Raw genomic sequence first — 6,200 nt, 5'->3', positions numbered from 1 at the left:
ACATATATAGATACATGGATAGATACATAGATAGATGATGGAGAGATACATACATACATACATAGATGGATAGATAGATGATAGACAGATATATACATGGATAGATAGATGATAGATACATAAATACATAGATGGATAGATAGATGATAGATAGATACATATATACATACATAGATGGATAGATACGTAGATGATAGATGCATACATATATAGATACATGGATAGATACATAGATAGATGATAGAGAGATACATACATACATACATAGATGGATAGATAGATGATAGACAGATATATACATGGATAGATAGATGATAGATACATAAATACATATATGGATAGATAGATGATAGATAGATACATATATACATACATAGATGGATAGATACATAGATGATAGATGCATACATATATAGATACATGGATAGATACATAGATAGATGATAGAGAGATACATACATACATACATAGATGGATAGATAGATGATAGACAGATATATACATGGATAGATAGACGATTGGATAGATACATACATACATAGATGGATAGATAGATGATAGATAGATACATATATACATACATAGATGGATAGATACATAGATGATAGATGCATACATATATAGATACATGGATAGATACATAGATAGATGATAGAGAGATACATACATACATACATTAATGAATAGATAGATGATAGATAGATACATACATAGATACATAGATAGATACCTACATAGAGACATGCGTACATAGATGGATAGATGATACATACATACATAGATGGACAGATACATAGATGATAGATACATACATACACATACAGATGGATAGATACATAGATGATAAATAGATACACACATACATACATAGATGGACAGATACATAGATAGTTGATAGATACATACATACATACATAGATACATGGATAGATACATAGATGATAGATACATGCATACATAGATGGATAGATACAGAGATGATAGACAGATACATACATACATAGATGGATAGATAGATGACAGACAGATATATACATGAATAGATAGATGATTGATAGATACATACATACATAGATGGATAGATAGATGATCGATAGACATATACAAACATACAAACATAGATGATAGATAGATAAATACATACATACATAGATCCATAGATGGATGGATAGATAGATAGATATCATGGCTAAATAGATGGAAGGGTGATAGATAGATCCGCAGACAAGATAGATGGATACATGATAGATGAATAGCTGGATAAATGATGGACAACATAGACACATAGATAGATGATAGATAGACAAACCCTCGCATGCTAACTCAGGGTTTCTCCACCTCAGCACAGCTGACATTTGGGGCTGGAGGGCTCTCTGCGGTGGGGCCGTCCCAGGCACTGTAGGATGTTGAGCAGTGGCCCTGGGCTCTGCCCACCAGATGGGAGCAGCACCCCCACACTGCACACACCCAGACATGACAGCCAAAAATATCTTCAGACATTGCCAGGTGTTTCCTGGACGGTAGGATCTCCTCAGTTCTTGGCAACTGAATTACACACAACCTACAAACAGGCACACATTTGAGAATCTTTGAACATCAGACTATGCGATGCTGGCTCAATGCAAAACAGGACATTAAGGAGAGAAGCCCGGCCTGGCGGGATGGGGTGTCTGAGTTTGCCGGGGTTGCCATAGCAAAGTTCTGTACGCTGTACAGCTTAGACAACAAACATTGATTCTCCCACAGTCCTGGAGGCTGGAGGTCTGAGGTCAAAGTGTGGGCACGGCTGGTTCCTCCTGAGGCCTCTCTCCTGGGCTTGGAGACGCCGTCTTCTCCTTGTGTCCTCACAGCGTCATCCCTCCATGTGTGTCTGTGTCCTCATCTCCTCTTCTTATGGGATGTCTTAGTCCATTGCAGGCTGCTATCACAGAATACCATAGACTGGCTGGCTTAGACACAACAGGCATTTGGCCGGGCACAGTGGCTCACGCCTGTAATCGCACCACTTTGGGAGGCCGAGGCAGGCAGATCACCTGAGGTCAGGAGTTCGAGACCAGCCTGACCAACATGGTGAAACCCTGTCTCTATTAAAAGAAAAAAAAAATACAAAAAATTAGCTGGGCGAGGTAGCAGGCACCTGTAGTCCCAGCTACTCAGGAGGCTGAGGCGGGAGAATGGCGTGAACCCTGGAGGTGGAGCTTGCAGTGAGCCGAGATTGCACCACTGCACTCCAGCCTGGGCGACAGAGTGAGATTCTGTCTTAGAAAAAAAAACAAAAAAGAAAACAAATAAACAACAACAACAAACAAAAAACAGGCATTGGCCGGGTGCGGTGGCTCATGCCTGTAATCCCAGCACTTTGGGAGGCCAAGGCGGGCAGATCACCTGAGGTCAGGAGTTCGAGACCAGCCTAACCAATGTGGTGAAACCCCGTCTCTACTAAAAAAAATAATAATAATACAAAAAAATTAGCGGGGCGTGGTGGCAGGCGCCTGTAGTCCCAGCTACTCGGGAGGCTGAGGCAGGAGAATGGCGTGAACCCAGGAGGAGGAGCTTGCAGTGAGCTGAGATCGCGCCACTGCACTCCAGCCTGGGGGACAGAGCGAGACTCTGTCTCAAAAACAAACAAAGAAACAACAACAAAAAAAAAAACAGGCATTGGCCGGGCATGGTGGCTCATGCCTGTAATCCCAGCACTTGGGAAGGCCAAAGTGGGTGGATCACCTGAGGTCGGGAGTTTGAGACCAGCCTGGCCAACATAGAGAAACCCCATCTCTACTAAAAGATACAAAAAATTAGCCGGGCGTGGTGGTGGGCACCTGTAGTCCCAGATACTCAGGAGGCTGAGGCAGGAGAATCGCTTGAACCTGGGAGGCAGAGGTTGCAGTGAGCCGAGATCGTGCCACTGCGCTCCAGTCTGAGCAACAGGGCAAGAGTCAGTCTTAAAAAAAAAAAGCAAAGGAAATTCTGAAGGGCACGTTGAGAGCAGGAGGGCTGCAGTAGTGAGGGCTTTTGAGCAGTTAAATCTCTGCCTGGTGGGGTTTCAATGCTGTGGCCATAACGGAGAACTTACAGGCTGCTGGACCCCATCTCTGGTTAGCTGGCACCCCTTCTGGAACGCTGGTATGGGGGACTGGGTGGATCCGTGTCTCCCCATCGACTTGTCTACCAGGTGAATAGCACCTTATTTGGAAATAGGGTTCTTACATGTGCAATTAGTTCATGGTTTCAAGATATCATGCTGGATTAAGGTAGACCCTAAGTCCAATGACAAGTGTCCTTCTAAGAGACAGAAGAGGAGACACAGACACAGAGGAGAAGGCCACGTGGAGACGGACGCAGAGACTGGAGTGATGCGGCCACAAGTCCAGGGACGCCTGGAGCCCCCAGCAGCTGGAAGAGGCAGGAAGGATCCTCCCCGAGAGCCTCAAGAAGAAACCAAACACAATTGCAATGGTTTAGATGGTGAGCTCCAAATGATATGTCCATGTCCTAAGCCCCAGAACCTGGGAATGAGACCTCACTTGGAAAAAGGATCTTTGCAGATGTGGTTAACGATGAGATCATCCTGGAGTAGGGTGTCCCTTAAGCACAATAACAGGTGTCCTTGTAAGAGAGAGAGGAGGAGACACAGACACAGAGGAGGAGGCCACGTGGAGACGGAGGCAGAGACTGGAGTGATGCGGCCACAAGCCCAGGGACACCTGGAGACCCCAGGAGCTGGGAGAGGCAGGAAGGATCCTCCCCTAGAGGCTTCAGAGGGAGCGTGGCCCTGCCTATGCCTTGATTTCAGATTTCTGGCCTGCAAGGCTGTAATGCAATTGACTTTTGCTGTTTTAAGTTCCAGGGTTTTCAGTGACGGTTACCAGTAACCCCCACTGTAGGTCACTGAACCCTTCAGCTTTGCCTGTACCTGTTCAGGAAGTGGCAGCGTTCACTTCATCTTCCATAGATAATTGCTATAATTTTCTTTGCTATTTTTCCTTTTCTTTTTCTTTTTCTTTCTTTTTTTTTTTTTTTTTTTTTTTTTTGAGATGAAATCTTGCTCTGCCGCCCAGGCTGGAGTGCAGTGGTGCGATCCCGGCTCACTGCAAGCTCCGCCTCCTGGGTTCAGGCCATTCTCCTGCCTCAGCCTCCCGAGTAGCTGGGACTACAGGTGCCGCCACCTCGCCCGGCTAATTTTTTGTATTTTTCAGTAGAGACGGGGTTTCACCGTGTTAGCCAGGATGGTCTCGATCTCCTGAGTTCGTGATTTATCTGCTTCCCAAAGTGCTGGGATTATAGGCATGAGCCACCGCACCCGGCCTTCCTTTGCTATTTTTCTTTATGATTTAATATCTCACCCGCGGCTGGGCCCAGTGGCTCACACCTGTAATCCCAGCACTTTGGGAGGCTGAGGTGGGTGGATCACCTGAGGTCAGGAGTTCGAGACCAGCCTGGTCAACACGGCGAAACCCCATCTCTACTAAAAATGCAAAAATTAGCCAGGTGTGATGGCAGGTGCCTGTAATCCTAGCTCCTCTGGAGGCTGAGGGAGGAGAATCGCTTGAACCTGGGAGGCAGAGGTTGCAGTGAGCCGAGATCATACCATTGTGCTCCAGCCTGGGTGACAGAGTGAGACTGCATCTCAAAAAAAGAAAGAAAAGAAAAGAAAAGAAAAGAAAAGAAAAGAAAGAAAGAAAGAAAGAAAGAAAGAAAGAAAGAAAGAAAGAAAGGAAGAAAGGAAGGAAGGAAGGAAGAAAGGAAGAAAGAAAGAAAGGAAGAAAAGAAAAGAAAAGAAAGAAAGAAAAGAAAAGAAAAGAGAAAAGAAAGGAAAGAAAGAAAAGAAAGGAAGGAAGGACGAAAAGAGCTTCACTTGCATGGAGTTTATGTTATATGCAGTACAGTTTGTAAAGTTGTGATTCCCTCTGTTGCTTCAAAACGAAGAAAAGTTACTTCTCCAAAAATATGAAATATGAATCTGTATGCTGCTGTTATGTTTAAATTTTTTTTTTCAAAACTCACAATATTGCAAATCAGACATCACATGGTTTAGGTGTTTTATTTTTTCCTCCCGTTTATTTGACTATTCTGTAACTTCTCTGTTTTCCGTTTTCTCCATAATGTATTGGACACCCTCAGACGTCGTTCCACAGTGAACAAGAGTAACTGTGGGATTCCGTTCTCTGTATCTGCACATCGCTGGCATGTGATCTGGGTGTATGATTATTTTTGACATTTTATTTTAAAATCTTCTGAGTCACAAAAGGCTGGGGAAACAGTACCCGGAGTCTCCAGGCCACGTTGGGTTTATGTGGAGCAGGTGCGGCTGGGCTCTGGGTGGGGGCGGGTTAAGAAAAATCCAGGCACAGCTCACGCGCGCCCCCTGCAGCCTGCGGCGCGCAAGGGACCCGCTGCCTGGAGGTGGGGTCCGTTTAGGGAGGGAAGGTGCAGCCGAGACCACCAGGGCGTCCCTGACCTCGCAGCGCCCGCTCTGGTCCCATCCCTGAGCCCACAGGGGGTCCCCACGCCGCGCCCATCACCAGGCGCGCGGATCCCCAATGTCCACGCCCCTCCCACAAGGACCCCCACCTTCTTCCACACCCCTCCCACCCAGCCCGCGGGGACCCCCATCTCCATACCCTTCCCAGCATTCTCGCGGGGACCCTCATCTCCAAAGCTCTCCCACCATCCCCACGGGGACCCCATCTCCACGCCCCTCCCACCATCCCCGCGGGGACCCCATCTCCATGCCCCTCCCACCGGTCCTGGAGGGGTCCCCTTCTCCACGCCATTCCCACCAGTCCCGCGGGGACCTCATATCCACGCCCCTCCCACCAGGCCCGCGGGGACCCCCATATCCACGCCCCTCCCACCAGGCCCTCGGGGACCCTCATATCCACGCCCCTCCCACCAGGCCCTCGGGGACCCTCATATCCACGCCCCTCCCACCAGGCCCGCGGAGACCCCATCCCCACACGCCTCCCACCGGTCCTGGAGGGCCCCCCGACGTCTCCACACCCCTCCCACCAGGTCCGTGGACAGCCCCATATCCATGCCCCTCCCACCGGTCCTGGAGGGACACCCCCATCTCCTCGCCCCTCCCACCAGACCCGTGGACAGCCCCATATCCACGCCCCTCCCACCAGGCCCGCGGGGACCCCATATCCACGCCCCTCCCACCAGGCCCGCGGGGACCCCATCTCCACGCCCCTCCCACC

Source organism: Macaca mulatta, chromosome X (assembly GCF_049350105.2).
Source record: "Macaca mulatta isolate MMU2019108-1 chromosome X, T2T-MMU8v2.0, whole genome shotgun sequence".
Classification (NCBI taxonomy): domain Eukaryota; kingdom Metazoa; phylum Chordata; class Mammalia; order Primates; family Cercopithecidae; genus Macaca; species Macaca mulatta.
Note: the sequence above shows the minus strand (reverse complement) of the source record.